Below are 21730 nucleotides of genomic sequence, written 5' to 3'. Positions count from 1 at the left end.
TTATAGGTACCTTATTGTTCTTTCCATTTTATTGCATAAGGTCGTATCTCTCTCTATTTTATCATATTTGTCATATTGTTATTTCTCTGCCTTATGTTATTTGTAATGTAAGATACTATTTTAACTATTCAATAAAAAATATTTTAAAAAAACATAGAGTCATTTTATTGGTGTTTTTTTAATTGTTAACATTATACATGACAAATAGCTGTAGGAGAGAGCACAGTATTGGCCTTTTTCGCTGCATTGCCTTGGTAAACGCTGACACACAGGCAGGTGAGGTGATTGAGCACTAATTCTTTGGTCTCTGCAGTCATTGTACCCCATGAGACAGAGAAGTAAGCAACATCATGCTCTCTTCAGCAGCTCGTTTCTGCCCACCTGAACCACCCTCTCTCACTGCCGGTGGGCGTTCTACAGAGAACACATGTCAGTGCTAACTTGTCAGATATGCACCATCAATTACAAAACCATATTTATATTAAAATTCTAATTCGATAAATTGACAAAAAAAATCATATAATTCCAGCCACTCCCTCCCTCTGCTATAGCAGCCCACACACAGCTCTGCCAATGCACCTCAATCCTGTAGGAAGCTGGCTCTGTATATAATATACCTAAGTAAAGTATAGTGTGCAGAGAGTCCAGGGAGTCCCCAGAGTTATAACAGAGGCTAAATTAGATAAGTACCAACAGCTCTCTTTGTGGTAGTGTGGGCAAGCAGTTAGGCTTATCCAGGGCCGGATTGTGAACCAAAATCGGCCCTGGCAAACTGCTCGGCTGGCCCCCGTGGGGGGCAGGAGGTTCGCTGAGCTGTTTGCAAGGGCCGGTTTCAGCCGATTTTGTTACAGGGGGCTGATATTGCCAGCCAGCTCCGGTGACGAAAACAGCCCACAGGGGTCCAAAACCGACCCCCACTCTGGTGGCGCACCGGGGAAACGACCGGTGCTCACTACGGCCAGACCGGCCCTGGGCTTATCTAGAGGGTGTGTTAAATGTTTATTGCATTCACTCAATCAAGACTGATGGCACTTAGTCAGAGACAGAATCCAGGCCAATTGGGTAACTATACACCAAGGTATACTTATATTTTATTTCTGGAACCAAGCAGGATTTAGTACAATTAGGTCAAATGTACTTTCAATTGTAAACCTTGACACAGAAATGCAATTGGGAATGACTTTGCAGTTGTTACATGTTTATATGTTTTGAAAAAGCAGTTTAAATTGCACAGTAATTACTTTTAGGAAAGTTTTAGATTAATTTTAGATTACATCGACTACTTGGGGTGGTATGCCTAGATATCACACAGAGGGATCTCACAATACAAGGTAAGTAAGACTTTTAAAGCTTTGCAGTCTAGTTACTCTTTCTCCATAGAAACTTTTCAAAGCAGAACATGTTTCGGGTCAAAAACACATAAAATTGATCCCTATGGGAGAAAAATGGTTATGGGTTTCACAGGTAAGTATTCAACTTATGAGTGACAGTTTTTGGGGTTAGGGCCAAGGTTTTTCAAGGTCTAGGTAGGCACTCAATTTGCACCACCAGAAGCACTGGGGCGGGCGGGTGCAGATTGCAGAGGCCCAATGTTAGCCAATGTGGCTAATGGGGCCTTTGGTTAGGGGCTGCTTTTAAGCAGGCCACTCAGGTGTGGGAGTAAAGCTCCTGGGGTTGAGGTCAGCACTGCAGGGGCCAACGATCAGCACAGAAGCTGCACAGCTCTTCGGTCCTTCTTCTTTCTTCCTCGAACCTGAGGAGGCAAGGTTAAGGGTTGCCACTAAATACTAAATTTATGGGCATGAAAGGGGTGTGCAGGTCGGGACCAATGGGCCACTTCCTTGTGGTGGGTACACCCTCTATTGTGCCACCATCCAGTGGGAGGGAGCATGAGCCTCTCCGTAATTGGCTGAGTCCCCTCATCTTCAAGATGGAGGGGACTGAGATGTGGGCTTCACCTCGCCTCCCCCACCTGAGGGGTGGGGTTTGCAAAGGTGGGCACACCTCTCTTGCTAGGTTGGTTTTCTAACCGATTCTCCCACCCAAAGTGGGGGGGCAGAACCAGTGGGAGCCAGTTGCCTGCTTTAGCGCCCTCCGTCCATGTAATTTTCAATAAAGATTATGGATAGTACCACAGTGCATCCTGGGATAGGGTGCCTGATGAGGCCCCTTCTTCTTTGGGATATTACAACGCGCATGGACGGAGCGCGCTAAACCAGGATAGCACTCATTTAACATTGCCCAGAGTGAAATAGCAATACCAAACATACTTAGGACGGTGTGTATTCTACCATTGTTTATGCGTGAGAGATATATTTGTCCGTCTTCTGTGTAGTTTGCCCCAATGGATAAAATGTTGAATGGACACAATGGTTTTGAACATCAAAATACCATCTAAAGCTATTGGACACCGGATGTTCATCATTACATCATAATCTGACGTATACATTAGCAGAGTGTACTATTGTATTTGAATATCTGGTTTATGATTAATTTTGAATATGTCTTCTTGATCAGTTGTCACACATTTAGATTTAATTTTATTCTGTTATTTATTAATTACACAGATTGAAATATTGTTAGTTTTATGTAGATTATATTATTGGTATATTGGAATTGAAGGGAGCACTTTTGGGGTTGTGTTCTTTTATCTCTATACGTAAGGTCGGGTCACATGGTTTTAATATCAAATGACTCTTTCAACAAATACACAACACACTTAAGATGATTTTTTAACCGTGTTCGCATGGAGGATAGACACACGTCAGTACTCACTCTCGGGTGGAGGAAACAAATTGTTTCAGTTTTGACACTGAGGCATGTTTAAATAGTTTTAAATTATTTGATCATGTACACCGTTCTGGGTTGCATGCAGTTTTTGGCACATGGGCACGTTTAATTGTGTTGTAGGAACGAAAGATTGGGCACAGGCAGTACGTAGCACGCAAATCAAGTTATGTTGCGCAGAGGCTATTCACGTTGTATCACAGCACCATGGGGCAGGATTCTTATCAATGTGAAAATAGCATACATCAATAACATTTGGTATGTCTCTGGTTTTGTTGTAGTTACCCCTTAAGAAGGGCAACAATTGCCTGAAATGCTTTGGGTTAAGCACCCATGTTTGATTATGTGACATTTTGAATCTCCGAGTGTCTCATGAGTAAAACCTGGCAGGTACTTGTTGAACTGAAGTGAAAAATGGAATGAGTGATGTTTTCAAAACCATGGATGATTTGAAGATCATGGAAGAAATAAAATGAGTTGAACATGGTCAAAAGTGGTTGAACTTTATTGAAAGGTTTACGGATTCTACAAAGGGAGGTGTGCCATGTCGACTCTTCACTTTTCTCTACACAAAAACACGCAGCCTGCAATGGCAGTATGTGAGTGCTGAGGTACAGGGCCACTAAGGGTGGAAAAATAGGTGCTGCAGCCCTTAGAGAACTTCCCTGGTCACAGTTCCCTTGGTGCCCATGGTACCTTTTGCACTGGGCTTATCTGTGGTCAGAGATGTTCCAATTCTGGTTACAAAGGTACAGTTGGGAAAGAACATAGGCCCTGGGAACCTGATTGGCAGGGACCCAGGGCACATCAAGTCAGGTTGCATCAGATGTCAGGCAAAATGTGGGGGGTAACATTAAAAAAGGGGAACTTTCCAGAAATCCTCATTGTTAATTGGATCCGAGCTGAAAAAAAGATACCTTTGAAATGACCCGGGGCATTTTGTTTCTTATTTGTGTGCAGGTATACCACACAAAGAAAAATCTCCAAATATTTGTCTATGTAGAAACTTGAAAAGATGTTTCCCTATACTTGTTGAGTAATAAAATAGAATTGTAATATATTTTAGCATTAATTTAGTGCTTACCATTCTTAAATCGGACGTTGAAATGCTTGCCTGCATGGGTAGCATGCTACACTGTGTCGGGTGTTGTTGGAAGAGTGTTGTCTGTGTTTTTATTCTATATGTGAAGTGCTTCCATATTTTACCTGTTGACCACGAGGTGCAGTTATCGTGTTGTGAAATGCAGTACATAGCAGTGTGGTTGGTGAAGAAGTGAGAGGGAGAGGCTCAAAAGTTACAGTATTTAAGTAAGCTTGCAACTTTGATCAGCTATGCAGGTCCCTTCATGGTATTTCTTATGATCACAGCCCACTAAGCTGGTTACTGCACAGGGTTGTCTATCCTGAAATGTGTCTTTATGTTTATAGTCACGAGCAGGCATAGGCTAGAAGGAGAGATGATCATCTAACACATGGGCATTACTATGAGATGTAAAAAAGCAGTCATAGCATGTAGTTAGCCAGGATCTGCAGTGTTGAGCAAGTTAGAGTCCTCTAGTGGCCAGTGTTGCATATCTCTTCACTTTTTTTTTTCATGACTGTTCGAATGATGATAGGTGATTTGTTGCTGTGGAATGGTATAGTACTGGGTGATAGACATGATCTGTGATTGCTCTGTTTTATGTGAGTGAAAGAGGACCATACTGTGTAGACACAGGTCAACCCTTCATAGCTTACCAGGAAACAGAATGTTGTGAATGTTTGCCAGTCAAAAATGTGACTTTTATAAATCTGGCTTGACAGTGCAGCTGTTACTAGACAATTATGAGAGCATTACTAAAGAGGGGCTTCTACTCTGCCTACATATTGGGAGCAGGGTACATGTTTTAATTGATCAGAAATGGTGTGCTTCCACAAGAAGAGAGCTTTGCCCTCCACACAGCTATGACCATTTTGTTTATTTATCCAGCTGCATCAGCTTTATTATGCAGGAGCACACATGGCATTGGAATGTTATTAAAGTGTCTTCTATAACTAGATAATTTGTGTTGTTTTTCTCTGGCAGCAGCACGGGTGGGAGGTGGGCAGGCATTTATCTGGATGACTTTTTGGGTCCGGCTTGGCAGTGCAACTGTCAGCTTGAATTTTAACCTACACCAATATAATTATACATTTCTTTGCTTCCACAGAAATACATATTCATGTCCATGCTATGTAATTGTAATGCTTTATATTACCATACAACATTCTTTTAATGCCAGGCCTAATGACATGCTTGCTGGAATTTAAATACACATTCCTCTCTCTTCTGTACAGTACACACCTTGGGAATTCAATGCTGGAGACAGAGTCCCTCTCACGAGGTCAAATCTTTCAACCCATGAAAATTTAACTTGGCCAATTTGGGTTTTATGAATACAGGAGGGCACAAGTTCATCACAGGTGAAGATCAACAGGTAAAAGCAAAGCCTGGATGTGTGGTTCAGAGTATGTGTGTGTGTGTGTGTGTGTGTGTGGTCTGGGCAGTGCAGTGTGTGTCTTTGTTGTGTGTGAGAGAGAGCGTGAGGGTGAGAGAGAGAGCAATACACTGTTTTGTGGTGAAATGTGTATGTGTCTGACTGTGTGTGTGATCTGTGTTTATGTGAGTGAGTGGTGTCCTTGTGTTTATTAATGTGTATTGTGTGAAGTGGTGTGTGGCATGTGCCGTGTGTGCATTTCTGAATGTAACTTGTTATGTATGGTGTTAGTTTGTGCACGTTAATGTGAGGGGTCTGCTGTGAGTTCGATTTTAGTGTTTGTGTTTGTGTGTACTTAGCTGTTATGCAGATCATCTGGCTATGCAAATTAACCTTTCAAATGTTTTACTGGGCATTGTTTGTCATTAACATGTACAAACTTTACAATTTATGAATACTAATTCAGTACATTAATGTGTACAATTTTGTGCACATATTTTTTTTTAAAAACCTGTGGACTTTTATAACATTAGATGCACATTTGTTAAAAAATACTTCCTTATCCAAACTTCCCTCCCTAAACAGGTGCAGAGACCCCCTGCGGAGCTCACCCCCCAAGGGCATGCTCCATCAGTAGGTACACCGAGGGCTGAGGGTCTGACCACTGCAATGACATGATGCTCACCTTTTCCACTGTTCTCCATCTCCTCAGATCATGCTTACTTGTCTGACTAGGTTCCATCATGTGGATCCAGGCTCAGCTTCTCCTCCTTGCCTGTCACTGTATGTCGCACACTGCCTTTGGTTCCCACCTGCTTCTGTAGGCACCCAGGTCACTGAGGGTGGCTTCATGTGTAAGGACTGAGCCAGGGCCGGCTTTAGTGCTTGTGGCACCCAGTGCGACAATCATTTTTGGCGCCCACACCTCATGACCGCCTCCCTTGAGTCTCTCACTACCACCGGGCAAAAGTACCCCTCATCTCTCCAATCATAAGATATTGCTAAACACAGCACGCCCACCTGAGGTCAGCTCCCCCTCCACAGGTCAGCGCCCAGTGCGGCCGCACCAGTCGCACTACCCTAAAGCCAGCCCTGACATCAGCATTAAAACAGGAGAATTGAAATTCAAAGGACAGTCAGCAGCAGAGCCAAACCGAAGCAGGTCTCACTTCATTGGTGTCTAATGACCCCTTTGGATGCATGTGATATGTTTGATATGTACAATCAATCAAATGTTGCTGCATGTCCAGGGAAAGCATTGGCTGTCTTGTCCAGGGAAAGCATTGGCTGTCTTGTGGGGTATTTGATTAGGGACTGCGAGAGCGCCAGATTTGTACACACTGACCTCGAGTATGGGGTACATGCTTATTGTGAAATTAATTATAATGTTGCTATGTGGAACACTTTTCTTCCAGGTAAGAGGTTGTACATCACATGTAGTTAAGGCCAGCCATGGCCTGGGCTTCACCCGCCCCTGCCTTGTATGTGTACAAAATGGTTGATGTTCCCCTTCATTACAAAAGTGGTCAATGAGGCACTACATGTCTGGGTATTGTGTTGTATGTTGTGGGAGACACATGATTATGGTCCGCCAGGTTGTGGGCTTTCCCCACACTGACCCTAGGTGCGTGTGATATGATAATGTGATATGAATATATTACTAAGTGGCTTTGTAATATATAAAAATAGGAGCTAAATAATGAAACAAGAGTAACTGCGGGTGAGTGAGAAGATTAACAGGGAGAGCTGAGCCAGAGCTGATTCAGGGGTCTGGGTTGGCTTTAAAGGCATACACGAGCCAACTCGATAAATATGTGGCAGGAAAGTCATGCACATAACATGACAAACAGACTCTTCGAAAATTCGAATAAGTGTATTTCTTTAACATTCAGAAGTGCTTCAAAAAGTGTATTTTTTTAGCATGCAGAAGTTTTTCACCTACATCAGATTATTTTGTTCTGGGGGCGTGGCTCAACGAGCCACGATGGCGGACACGTTTCTCTGAGGATCCGCTCATGGGCCCGACAAGCATCATCCATCCGCAGCTGTGGGTGTCTTGAAAAGGACCAGGGGGCTCACGCAGAGTCCCTGAATCGAGTGGGCGCTGAACGGTGCAGTAGTGAAGTGAAGAAGCAAGGTGGTAAAGCACACTCGGGCAACCGCGAGGTCGAAGCGCCTGACCCCAAAATGGCGGCCGCCCAACAGACATGGCCTGTCAATAGCAGGGAGCAGGCAGTGTTCGTACGACCCCCAGGAGAGGAGGGGAGGGCCAGAAGACAGAGACTCTGCCGCTGAGGTACCGGTAAGCAAGAGCAATGCGCGAACAGACTTTAGTGGCAACACTCCCCAGATCCTGCGCACCGGCCAGAATATGTTGCACTGCTCGCTGAGAGGGACCCGGGAGTACAGGTAGTGAAGGGGGAGCACCCCAGTAGTGCTGAGCAGCCTGGAGGCCCCGAACAGTCACTGTACCAGGCAAAGAGGGGTTCCTCCGTTATCCGGGTCAAGGGTGCGGCGAGACGACTCAACTAGCAAGCTGCCGGAGAGCCACAACACTCCTCCAGTCGACCCTCCGATGGGCCCTACATCAACATCCCCCCTGGACTTGAGACCCAGTAATAAATAGACAGGTGGGAGACTTCAAGGGGGAGGGGTGCGGCCGCCGAGGAACCACTTTGAAGGGCGAGCAATGCGCCAATAAAAGACTACTAGCGGTAACACACCCCTGATACCGTGCACCGGCCAGAATAGACCACGCTGCTCGCCGAGAGGGGCACGGAGGAGTAGGCTGCGGAGGGGAGGCCTCTCATGGCTCCAAGTAGCTTGGTGGTCCTGAATGGACACTGAACCTGGCAAATGGGGGCTCCAGGACAAGGGAGCGGCAGAACTGCTCAACCAGCAAGCTGCTGGGGAGCCCCAACACTTCTCCAGCCACCTCTCCGGTGGGCCCTGCAACAACCCCCCCTAACCCTCCTCACAACTCTGGACGTCGGAAGGACTTGAAGCCCAGAAATGAATAGATATGGGGGAGCCTCAGGGGCGGGCCATGGACACGTGGATGGGGTGAAGTAAGAGGCGGAGAGCAAGCCCCCGGCTCTTCATTTCTGGCACCCACAATCTGCCCCGGGAGGCAGGACCACAACCACCAGCACTTGGAAAGTGTGAAAGGGATGGGAGCCATATACTCTGGAAACACCGGGTAGCTACGAGCATCGAGGTCGATTGGTGCAACAAAAGGAATGTGCCCTCAGACATAAGACCACAACCAGAGTTCTCAACCTTAAGCGCTGGGCCACACTAGAGCCAACAGAACCCCCCTGGCAAGGACCACACAACAACAGGTGCCGAGTTGGGGGAAGACCCGAATGTGGTGCTGCTGGGAACAGGCCAATAGGGCGAGTAGCAAGAGTCTTCAACCAACCGATCATGATCAAAGTGCCCAGCCACAGAATTGAGCCGGCCCAGACGCACAGAGCCCTTGAATGGGGCACAAACTGAAGGGGGCTCAGAACAGGCACTAAACCTTTCCTCCCTCTCGCCTCCCTCCCCTCCTCAAAAATAACAGTGCCCACACTAAGAAGGGGAACAATTTACACTTGCACTAGACGGAGGGAAGAACACAAGTAGGGCAAGTGAAGACACAAAGGTAGCTCGGCTGAGCGCCCACGGAAGAGCCAGAGAAGGAAGGCCCTTCCCACCCACAGTTGCTGGAACGAGCAGCCTGGGGGTCACAAGCCAACCAGAAAATTGACTGGAGAATCTCAGTAGCCCACTTTCGCCTGAGTAGGGCTACAGGTGCCCCAAGACCGCAGAACAAAGGGGGGAACGGCGGCCACATAACCAGCCCACAGAAAACAACCAGGGGACCCCAGCGCCACAAACAGACAAGATCGAAGTCCCCAACCCAAGAAGCCCAGGACACAAACCCAGACTCCAATGCGGCCATGTCAGACAAGCTTGACAGGGTTCTAGCGGCCTTAGAGCACTTGTGCATCACCATGGAGGAGGGATTTGGCACCTTAGCCATGAATCTCAACATGTTGCGGCATGACCTTCGCAGACTAGCAGACAAGGTAGCAGACAGTGAAAAAACCTTATCCTCACTGCAACCCCAGGCCAAAGCACAGCAGGACTCCATGAAAGATTTGCAAGCCCGAGTAGCGGTATTAGAGGAAAAAACAAATGACCTGGAAGGGCGCTCCAGGCGAAGCAACCTGCGCATTTTAAATCTGCCGAAGGGAGTGGAAGGGAGAGATCCCTTCGAATACGCAGAAACCTGGCTCCGATCCTTCACACCAGATTAGGAACTCACCGCTTTCTTCATGGTTGATAGGGAGCACCGTGTGCTGGCAAGATGTCCACCCCCGGGCTCACTCCTGCGACCCATGCTAGTAAAGCTCCTCCATTTTCAGGACAGAGATGCCATACTCCAAGCTGCCAGACAGAACAGCCCTATTACAGTGGAGGACAAGCAAGTCATGCTCTTCCCCGACTACTCCAAAGCAGTGCAATGGAGACGGCCGTCATTCCTTGAAGTGAAGAAGCTGCTGAGAAACCAAAATGTCCAATACTCCCTACTGTTCCTGGCGCAGCTCAAAATTATTCATAATGACGTCACAATCTTCTTTATGGACCCGCAGGATGCTATGGACTGGATGGAACTGAACCTACAAATTAACATAAACCAAAGGAACACCCGAACACTTAAGCAAAAAGCGTCCAGGCCCCCAAGGCGCAGAGCAGAGCAAAGAATGTCCGAAGTCAACCAGGACCGCAGCTGCAGAATAAGACACTGAAATGACCGGATCTGAAGCGCCAAAAGGCTATCCATGCAGTGCGGAGCTTGCGGCGAACTTCGCTGCCCCTGACAATGAAGACAGTCCGCTCATCTTCACACCCGAAGAAGACCCAACAAATCCAACAATTCCAATGGGAACTCAGGGACTTTGCCAACAGTCACCCTGCAAAGAGCGGACACACTCATATAGAGTCCACTTCTAACAATACCCACATTGAACCTCCACACTAGTAAGGCTACACCACCTAGCCCACTGACACATAGTGCACATCAGGGACGGCTGCATCACAAATCCACTTGCACCTACGGCCCCTACTAACCACACACGCAGACCTATGGGACCCATTATCCTCTCAACGCGGAGTTCTCGGAGGTGCACACGAGTCAGACGTGCCCACCCCCCCAGGAAACACTAGAGGGTACACTTTAGTACCAGTTTGGATGTGCTGTCCGTTGCAGCAGATCCCAAGTATTGGGTCTTCAACCTTAAATAGTTATGGTTCAACCCCTTGGCACACCCTGACCCCACACCTACCCCAACATGAAGGGCTACCGCACACCCAGGCCTCACACCAGGTGAATCCGACCCCACCCAAGGAACACCAATCAGGGCCCCCTGGACCCACCCCTGCAATTTTGCAATTCACATGCCTCCATGACCCCCCTGACAGACATTTAATTTCTCACTCTAAACGCATGGGGTATACACACAGCTTGGAAGCAATACACTATCCATGCGTACATCAAATGAAAGCAAGCGCAGGTCATACGTTTACAGGAAACACACCTTACAAAGGGGGAACCCAGAAAGCTCAAAAAGTGATGGAGGGCACATCCTGCACCACAACCTACTCAGCTTTCACGCGGGCAGCCCTTATTTGGCTCAGGCCGGGGATTCTCGTTTTAGAGACCGGCAGGAAGATAGACACCAAAGGGAGATACGCCCTGATAGAGGGTCTATTGGATGGCCAACCAATATTAATAGACAGCATCTTTGCTCCAAACACAGAGCAAACAGTATTCTGGAAGACCTTATCGAACTGCTTGGCCCAATTTACCAACTCACAGTGGATCTTGGGAGGGGACTACAATTGCACATTAGATCTCAATCTAGACAGAACCCACCCTCCCGGCCCCACCTCACAAGCCCACGTGCAAACGGCCTACTTTCGAACATGGTCGAACCACTGGTGGCTGACAGATGCATGGCAGCACGCGCACCTGACAACTAAACTCTATTCTTTCCACTCCATTCCCACGACCTGTGAGTACTGTTGGACTGGTACTTGTGTACTCACACAATTCTCCCCATGATCCAACACTTTGACTACCTAGGCAGAGTGCTTTTGGACCACGTTGCACACATTATTACCCTCAACTGGCACCCGCCATTGCCACCAATCCCCACCTGGCAGCTCCCACGGGACTGCCTTGAAGACATGGTGTTCCAACACGAACATAGGGAAAACATACAGAACTATTTCTCTGACAATGAAAACACCACAGACTCCAGGGCACTAGATTGGGACACCTTCAAGGAGGTCATGAGAGGGGCCTGCATAGGGCAAATCACAGGAGTGCGCAAAACACTAGAACAGATGATACAAACAGCTGAGCAGCATTTAGCGCAACTATCCAAAGATGCAGACAAACACGCAATCCCTCCTACACAAATAGCAGAAGCCAAAACCAAGTACGCAGAAGCCTCCGCAGTCCTCCGAAGATACAACTTTCGCGCCAATGCCACTAGAGCCCACAAAGAGGGGAACCGAGCTGGGACCCGGCTAGCCTGGCTTATCCAGCAGAACCTAGACACACGACCTATTACCAGCATCAGAAACGCGGCAGGCACCGTCACCTACACGCAGGCGGAGATTATGCTAACCTTCCACGAGTAGTACAAACACTTGTATGGAGAGACGATGCCTGACAGGGAGGAACACATCCATAAAGTTTTACAATACATCACCATGACACAGGTGACAGACGACGACTTATCCTCCCTAGATGCACACCTCACGCTGACAGAAATTAAAAGCTCGATCCATCACGTAGCCAAAAACAAAGCCCCCGGCCATGACGGCTTCCCATTACAATACATTCTCCAGCCAACCAGCCTCGAAGTTAGACATAGTCTATTAAGCTGCCTTAGAAATGGGGATGCTCCCTAAATCCATGCGTGAATCTATACTGGTGACATTCCCTAAACCAGATCGAGACCCCTTGCTCAAGTCATCATACTGGCCGATCACTTTGGTCACAGCAGACTGCAAAATATTGGGTAGGATCTTGGCGTACAGACTCACGGGGCTGCTTCCCCACCTAGTACACCCCGACCAATGCAGGTTTGTGCCTGGGGAAAGCACCTCCCAGAACATCCGCCGTCTCTTCCATGTCCAGGAAGGGGTGCGGGCCGGTTCCCACACACTGCGTGCCTAGTGCTGAACCTCGAGAAGGCCTTCAAAACCCAGGCGTGGCAGTACATATTTGCGGTTTTGCGGCAGGTGGGGTTCGGCCCTCACCTTATGGCGTACATCAAACTGCTATATACTGACCTCGCTTCCCGGGTCTGCATAGGCTGACACATCCCGCCTCCTCTCCGGTTGACCCTCAGTAGACATCAGGGGTGCCCATTATCCCCTCTCCTATACGCCCTTGCAATGGAGCCACTAGCAATTAGGCTCCGGTAGGGTGACAAACTTTGGGGCATTCCACTAAAGAGCCTTACCCATAGCGTATCTTTATATGCCATAGACCTCCTAATCTATATTAGGGATGACACCATGGACCTCACTCTTCTCTGGGCCACACTGGATGACTCTGGGAGGGAGGCAGGACTGAAAGCAAATTGGGGAAAATTTACTATCTACCCCTTCAACCGGATGCACCCCTACGGGAAATAAATGCGGGGGAGGCCTGAGTGGCGTGGAACGGGGATGCCCCAAGATACTTGGGAATTAGGCTATACAACACCCTGAGAATCTCCTCGAGGGCAACCACTACAGAGCCCTGGGAGGCATTAAAACCCAGATTAACTTCTGGCATACGTTACCCTTAGCCCCCATAGTGATGGTGGCCCTATCAAAAATGGTGGTGGTACCCCGTCTCCGCTACTACTTCGTAAATGTCCCAGTGATCCCTCCACAAGCCTTCTTCTGAGAGTTATACTCATATTGCTGATATGGGGGAGAGGACACAAAAGAGTGGCTCTAGCGACACTGCAACTCCCACAGGACCGGGGCAGTCTAGGCACCCCTTACTTTGAAGCCAACTTTCTTGCAGCGCAGCTGCAATGGCTCTCATGCTGGACAGCCGGACGACACCTGGAGGAAACGGATACACAATCAGGGCCTCTGACGATCCCAGCGATACATCGAATCCTCCTCCCGGGTACCAAACCGAATCCAACCCATCCCATTCAGATGAAGGTGGCCAGATCCTGAATGCTAAGACTCCATCGTCTCTCTCCTGCTACACCGCTATACTCTCCACTACTGCCACTGTCGGGCCTCCCCAAGGGGCGCGATCATTATACATCCAGGGACTTGCAAACCTGGACAGAATACGCACTCAAGGAGGTGGAATCTCTGTTCACGGAAGGACAGCTGACCTCCTTCGAAAGCCTGACTGAAGGAAGCAGGCTCCCCACTGGTCAGTTCCTCCTGTAAAGACAGCTCATATCCGACTGTAGGAAAATGTGGGACTTGACGAACAGAGAACCAAAATGTACCCCACACTGCACGCAATACTGAACCTGGGCGCACAATGCCACCTTATTACATGGATCTATAGATCCATCATAGACCTCATGAACACACTGCTAACACGGCTCCGATCAAAATGGGAGGAGGAACTGCGCGATAAAGAATGACTAACAGCCCTAGAGCACCATAAGAAAGTTTCACGCAACCAGCGTTTCAAAAATATTCAGTTCAACATTCTACATTGAGCGTATCATACACCGGCACGCCTCAAACATTTTTATCCCACAACACAGTTTGAATGTCCACGCTGTCATCTACCCGATGCCACTTATGTGCATTTGCTATGGACTTGTCCCACATTGCAGACCTACTAGTCAGAAGCATACACCATGATACAGACAATCACAGGTCTGATGGGCCTCGATACATGGGAGGCTAGGGCCCTTGGGATATTCAAACGCCAGAAAAATAAACAGATAGAGACCCGATTCAGGGTACTGGCCCTGCTCCTAGCAAAACAAAGCATCATCTTACATTGGCGCTCACCTACAGGTCCTCCAATAGAAGCATTGAGGGGGCAGTCACAAAATGGGGAGCCCCAGAAGAAGACGCAATCAGACTAGAGGAGGCAAGCGGAACGCGGCGTCACCCTATATCCATGGAGTGGACGATGTTCCTTCACGGATTTACACAGACACAGATGACCCTCATGGACTCCCCGGCAGCCACTCAGATGGCACCAAACCCCACAGCGTCTCACAACTCACAAACAGCCACCCGATTTGGACCTGCCCCCCCCCCCACCCCTTCTTGAGTTTCACATGCGCCTTGGTGGTAGAGATATACCTGGTGATACTCAGACCAGCAACAAATACCTGGTGCCATATGCCCTGAAAGAAACGCGACCCCTAACTCCATCCCCCAAGTTACACCCTTAGTTTATTTATTAAACAGACATTTACAGATGAGCCACAGCAACAGCAGAGATACACTAATGAAGATCAAAAACCAAATAGTTTACTATAAGACCCAGACCACTCTTAAACACGCACGCTAAGTGCGCCGGACAATGCACGTCCAGACACTCATCCAACTTAACTGTACTTTATTCTGGCAATGTAATGTTCCAGAAGATAAAAAATCGCAAATGATGATACTCTGTCTGAACCTGAAAAATTCAATAAAAGTTTTTTTTTTTTAAATCAGATTATCTCGCTCTATCAAGAGGCATTTATCAGGTGATAGATTTTGACCATGAACTAAGCAGCAAGTCAGTATGTGTGCCCAAATTATGTCCTGGGTTCTTATTATAAATGAAGCAACATTATATACTATTAACCACAAGGCATTTTTGTGCAGTGCACAACGTGAAAAAAAGAGGCTCGGTGACTTACTTGCTTAAGATCACACAATGTGGTCAAGTGGGAGAAGATAGGGTTGATTCCAGGTTTTCGTTGTACAAGTCAGCCACTAGATAGATTTCTCTCCTTTTTACCTCAAATGTCAATGCGGTTTTATTGAATTCTAGGCGCATGAAGTGAGATTGTGGGTGGCAGGAAGAAGCCACATGACAGCTCTGGTCTTTTTGTGGTTGGGGATCCAAGAGGACCTTCAGCAGAACCACAGCCAGACAGACATATGTCTCAAGCCTTACTCCAACTTTCAGTGGCTACTTCTAAACAAGAGTACTTTTAAAACAAATTTCCACATTTATCACTGTGGCTCATAGCTGTTACTTGTACCACAACAGAGAATAACTGGCTTTAGAGTACACTGCTTAATGCCCCACAGATTACATTTACACTTCGTAAGCCCGGGCGGAGTTGGTAGAGTGCCACTACGCGGAGTTCCACGGAGTTGGGGGGAAACTCAGTGGGACTCCGCTCTGCTTCGCTCCCCGCACCCTCCCTAATTTAAATTAAAAGCAATAAAAAAATCTCTTAAATGCTGTGGCGTCTCCGGGCTGCCCTCCTCCTCGCCGTGGTCTCTTCCTCCTCTTCATCCTCGCCGTCCTCGCAAACCCCCTAGTTGTATGTCTTGCGAGAACTGCGCATGCCCAAAGACGTACATCGTACAGGTTTGCTGGGACGAGGAAGGCGAGGACAAGGAGAGAGAGACTACGGCGAGGACGAGGGCAGCCCAGAGACGCCACAGCAGGTAAATGCCTTTTTTACTGCTTTGAGTGTGGTCAGGGGCCGGTTAACTCCGCTCCTTTGCGGAGCCTACGTTTTGCCTAAACTCAGCGTTCTCAGCGGCGCGCAGAGTTGGCACAACTCCGCAAACTCCGCAGGTGGAGCGGAGTTCCCTGCCTGGGGTTAGTTTACAGAAATCTAGTACTCTGGGTTAGGCAACACAGCACTGCTACATTAATGTAAGCTGTCCGTCACTAATTCAACTGTAAGCCTGTGGGTGGCGCCCTAACACTAAATTGATCACTCAGGAAACGCAGCAGGGTGAACGCCTCAGCTCTGTTCTACAGGCATGTCAGGTGCAGGTACTTGTGGGAGACCGTTTAAATGCACCATCGGCATTTTAATGTGATTTCACAATTTGCTGTGTGCACCCTATAAATGACATAATAAACAAAACCGTTATATTTTTGGGAATGCTTGGTACAACATCAATTTACATGACTGTTTAGCATGAGCCTACTCTGGCTGCGAGACCCTGCAGGAAAAAAGGGAAACAAAATCTACCTTTTGTTTTTTTCAGGAACCACATGATGTCCAGCAGGATGTTGTGCTGTGCGGTGCTTGTGATGCTGTTGGGCTCATTTGTCAGAGTCGTGGACAGTAACACCACTGACACTACCGCTTTAACAGACTCCATCGCCTCAACAAGCCCCATCGCCTCAACAAGCCTCATCGCCTCAACAAGCCCCACCGCTTCAACAAACCCCACCGCCTCAACAAACCCCACCGCCTCAACAATCCCCGCTTCAACAAACTCCATCGCTTCAGTAAATTCCACCACAACCACTAACGGCAGTACAAACAGCACGTCATCCACTGGAACTACCACTTCAACCACAACAAAGACAACTGTGACAACTGTGACAACTGTGACAACGAAAACAACAAATGAGGCAGTCGGCCATAAAGCCCCCCTCCTTGTTATGCTGAGTGCTGTCCTTGCATTTTACTTCAGCTGGCCTGGCTAAGCCCCTAATATTCCTTCTTTATCATAATATTTTTATTTCGGCAAAAAATGCCATAGAACTACATCTCGCACATAATAATCAATACTTCTATAAATCATCCACTTCAAATTCATCCACAAAACAATAAATGAGTCTAATGTAAAGTTACAAATACAAATAATGAAAACAGATAAAAGAATAAAACAGTCGCCCCTCAACCACCTATACCAAAAAACATACCCAGTGTATGAACCAAACAGAGTCATATTCGGGCAACCTATTGTACTATATACAAGGCTGGCACAGGTTCAATCGGGTGTTCTTACACAAGCCTACACAGGGCGGCCTTTGCTCTCAATGTCCATGCCCAAAGCAAAACCTAGATCACGCACACACAATGAATTCGCTTGTATCCCTTCTTTAACTATGTAGATTTCTAGTCTAATTTAAATTTTGAATAAACCTTGTTTCGGTCGTCTTCAAAACAAATGTTGTTTCTGGTGAGGCCACAGAAGTTTCACCTAAATATTGTTTAAAGTCTTATGTGCCTGAGGGTAAGAGTCATTGCATTGGGTGTTACTGTGTTTGTCCTTGGCTACAGTGAATGAATAAATGAGTAGGGGACTTGATGTAAACCACTATTTTAGAAGGGGTGTGTTTAATGCATTCCTCCCAAATAGCAATTTGTTAAGGTATGTATCAATGTTCTGCCACCCACATCTGATCACAAAACACTGAAACTTCACAATACCTCAAAGGAGGTGCAAATGGGAAGGAACCCATTCCCCTTTGTGAATATTGAAATAAGGTTTTGGGGGGTAGGCAGTGGTCCACAGGAGCACTGCCACTCTCAAACAAAACAAGCATTTGCAATGCAATAGGTCTCACATTTAGGGGAGTTTAAGCTGTTGTCATTTACAATGCCACTAGCTCATACTCTTGTAAATGCGAGACCTATTTCACTTCAAAGAAGCGGCTGCCTCGTTGTCCGTGGCTGCTTGAAAGTGAAAGCGTGCATGGCAAGGAAAGCACGTCGTGCCTGCAGTAGGAGAAACCCATAAAAAAAAGAGTGCTTACAGACTAAAAAAGACGTACTGTGTCGCAACAGAAGTAAAAGGGCCAGTCCTCATGGGAGGTTACAAATGCAGACAGAGCCATACCAAGGAGGAACTACGAGCCTGAAAACGACTCACAAGCCAGCGTTTAAGAAGGATAATGACACAAGTCGATGACAAATATGGGCAGAAAGTGGGCGGGGCTTCAAAGCCATACTCCACTACTCCATGCCTCGCAGCAGCGGATGCGTTGCCCAGGCTTGGCCTAAAAAGGGTAGTGGTGCATGTGAATTGAGATGCAATGTGACAACACAGGCTGGCATAGAGTACACCCATGAAGTGAGTCACAAAGTTATCACAGTTGAGTTAGGATAATCATCATGAATAGATCAGTGTGAGCTCATCTGCAAGATGGATAGATATACTGGATATCCAAGTGCAGAGCGGTAAAGGAGAGGGGCACTGTTTGGCTACAGAAAGCTGAGCTGCTTCCATCCAGATGCCAACACAATGTAACAGAAGACGCCCCTGGCTGACCCCATTGGCAGCACACCCAAGTGTGATTTGCTAACATGCACAACTTTTCACCTATTCACTGGTTAGTACTCAATGAGCACAATTACAGGACGAGTACTTGACTTGTCTATGCAGTAGGGACCTGCGCCCTCTGCAGACCAAGAAATTGTAGCCCTGAAAGAGTTCTAGTGCAGAACAGTGGCTTCAGGTGAGAGGGCGCACAGCACCACATGGGATAGTAGATCATGAAAGGGGCCAGGAGAACAACTGCCCTCCAGCAAAAACACTAATTTGACAACAAGCAGTGGGTCCAGTACATAAAGCTCAATGTATCATCTCGCAACGTTCAGGCGACCATGCAGAGCACAATATTATTATTATTATTATTATTATTTTTTTTTTGAAACCGTTTATTACAGAATCCAAAAGATATACAAAGATGGGCCTACAACCTTCAGGCCGGCCGCTAGCAAACAGAAGGAGCATATAATACAAACAGTAGAACACACGCTGCGGCAGGAGAGAGATCACAGGAGTTGAAAGAAGCGTTGGCAGCCACACCATCCGGACCCCACACAACGGTTTCATTTTTATATAAATAACGACAAAAAACAAGTCCACAAGGCAACCCACAATCGGAAACAACAGCATGTGCTCCCCTAGGGGGGGGACGCTACCGATCCATAGGAATATCGAGGGGGGGGATAGGCCGGGACGGGGACAAAGTGGACTCAGTGCCCAGAACCAGGAAGACAAGCAGGCTAAGGAGACGGGGCCGGTGACGGATCAGGCATCAGCGGCGGGGTACAGATTCCCCCACGGTAGGCGTTCCAGGGGCCCCACACTTTCACCCATTTCCCAGGCTTACCTCTCACAACATACACCACCTTTTCCCGAAACATACACCAATCCATGTTGTCCTTCCACGCCGAGACAGTCGGTGACCTCTGGGAACCCCACAGTTGCGCAATGTCACGTTTGGCCACCATATATCCCAGAGTCACCCACCACGTCTGCGGCACTGAGTAGTCGGTTGGCTCCCACACATTCAGAAGACATCTCCTCGCCTCGGGCAGCAGCGGCACATGCGTAACTGCCTGCAAAACCTCATGCACCCCACGCCAGAATCGCGCCACCTCCGGGCATTCCCACAAAATATGGAGAAAGGTCCCCAAAGAACCACACCCACGCTTACACAACCCGTCCACAGCATAGCCCATACGCATCAGACTCGGCCCCGTAACATAGACCCTATGGAGTATCTTGAGCTGGACGAAGCGAAGGCGAGCTGGTATGGCCACCTCTTTCGGGGAGGCCACCGCAGACACCCAGTCCTCGTCATCCAGCTCCAATCCATCAGCCCCCCACGCCTCACGAAGGCTAGTCAGCAGTCCCGAGCGATCATTGATGAGTTTTTTGTAAATTAATGAAATCGTGCCGTCCGGTACATGCCCATCTAGCACTCTATCCTCCAGAGGGGAGTACTCCGGGATGGAGGCAACGTCCGGAAATACGGAGCACAACGCATGACGGATCTGCATATATCGAAAGTACTCCCTGTCCTGCAACTGGAATTCCGTCTGCAGCACATCGAACGTTTTGAATCCCCCCCTCGTCCAGAGATCGCCCACCCTGCTGATGCCTATCATGTCCCACTTCTCAAAGCCCTTCGAGGTCCACAGGGAGCCCAGCCGCTCAGATGCGTATAGTGGCGTCGCCCGGGTCAAACGATCCTTCCACCCCATCGCCACGTTAGCCGCGTGCCACACTCGTACCATGACCCGCGTGGGGCCCGTCAGACGTGCGTCATGCGAGCTAGAATAAAGCGCCCGATTATAGTCACCACCCGGCAGTAACATTTTATCCATCTCAAAGGCCGGGTTTAGAGCGGGCCCGTAAAGGCCGTGATTTATCGCAGCCAGCTGGGAGGCCCAGTAATATCACTTGATATCTGGGAGGGCAACCCCCCCGTCGTACCACGGGAGCGTCAGCTTCGCCAGGGCGATACGCGGTCTACCCTCCCAGAACAGGCGGCGCTGCAAACTCTCCACCTCGCGAAAGTAGCGCGCCGGGACAACGTCCATTGTATTCTGTAAAGCGTACAGGAAACGTGGCAGCGACATCATCTTAAACAATGCCGCCCGGCCGAGCGGCGAGAGCGGCAAGCGCCTCCAACGCGCGATGTCCTCCTTCAGGCGCTGGAGGGGGGGGCGCAAGTTCTGTTTATATCGGGCCTCCGCGTCCAGGGTAATGAAGACACCCAGGTACTTAAATCCCCGCGGGGCGATCTGGATAGGACAACCCCGCGGAAGGATAGGAACCTCCCCAGAGAGGACATACACACACGATTTAGCCCAATTGATGACAAGGCCGGAGTTGAGGCCAAATGAGTGCAATACATCAACCAGTACTATCAGTGATTTACGTGGGGAAGCCAGGTACAGAAGAATATCATCAGCGTAAAGAGATACGCGGTCCTCATACTCGGGGGTCCATCGGAGACCACGGATAGAAGGATGCCACCGCAGCCACTCCGCCAGGGGCTCCAAGGCAAGCGCGAAGAGGAGCGGTGATAACGGACAGCCCTGCCGCGTGCCCCTGCCCAGCTCAAACGGAGCCGACACTCTACCGTTCACAGCCACCTGCGCCAGCGGTCCAGAATACAACAATTTCACCCAACCGATGAATCCCGGGCCAAACCCAAACTTCGCCAGCGTCGCCCAAATATATGGCCACTCAAGTGTGTCAAACGCCATAGTGGCGTCCAGGGACGCCAAAATGGCCGGCTCCCGTATGAACGGGACACGCGCGAGCACCCCATGCAAGCGCCGCAGGTTAAGCGCAGTGTTGCGATGAGGGATAAAGCCGGACTGATCCTGGTGAATCAGATCGCACACCACGCCAACCAGCCGATTGGCCAACACCTTGGCGAGAATTTTGGGTTCCGCATTCAGCAGCGAAATAGGCCGGTAGGACGTGACCCGGTCCCGCGGCCTCCCCTCCTTATGAATAACCACGATAGTAGCCAGACGCTGGTCTAGCGGGAGGGAACCCGCCGAACGGGCCGCGAGGAACATAGCACGGAGATGCGGCGCCAGCGTATCCGGTCGCAGCTTGTACAATTCGATGGGAAGACCATTAGGACCCATGGCCTTGCCGGAAGCGACCGAACGTATGGCGAGGGCAATTTCCTCAGAGGTTGGGGCGGCGTCCAACGACACTCTGTCCTCCTCCGAAAGGGAAGGCAGCGCGATATCCCTAAGCAGGGCATGGGA

General features: G+C 48.6%; 1 long non-coding RNA gene across 1 annotated transcript in view; it reads left to right on the top strand.

Annotated features, from left to right (window-relative positions):
- Positions 1-17448, top strand: part of LOC146811776 (uncharacterized) — a 28280-nt gene extending 10832 nt beyond the window's left edge. Inside the window, exons 2-3 of the long non-coding RNA XR_014966777.1 lie at positions 5104-5243; positions 16458-17448. This is a non-coding gene — a long non-coding RNA (uncharacterized LOC146811776). The remainder of the gene's footprint in view (positions 1-5103; positions 5244-16457) is intronic.
- Positions 17449-21730: the final 4282 nt, after the last annotated feature.

Source organism: Triturus cristatus, chromosome 7 (assembly GCF_964204655.1).
Source record: "Triturus cristatus chromosome 7, aTriCri1.1, whole genome shotgun sequence".
NCBI lineage: Eukaryota > Metazoa > Chordata > Amphibia > Caudata > Salamandridae > Triturus > Triturus cristatus.
Note: the sequence above shows the minus strand (reverse complement) of the source record. Positions and strands in the feature narration are given on the sequence as shown.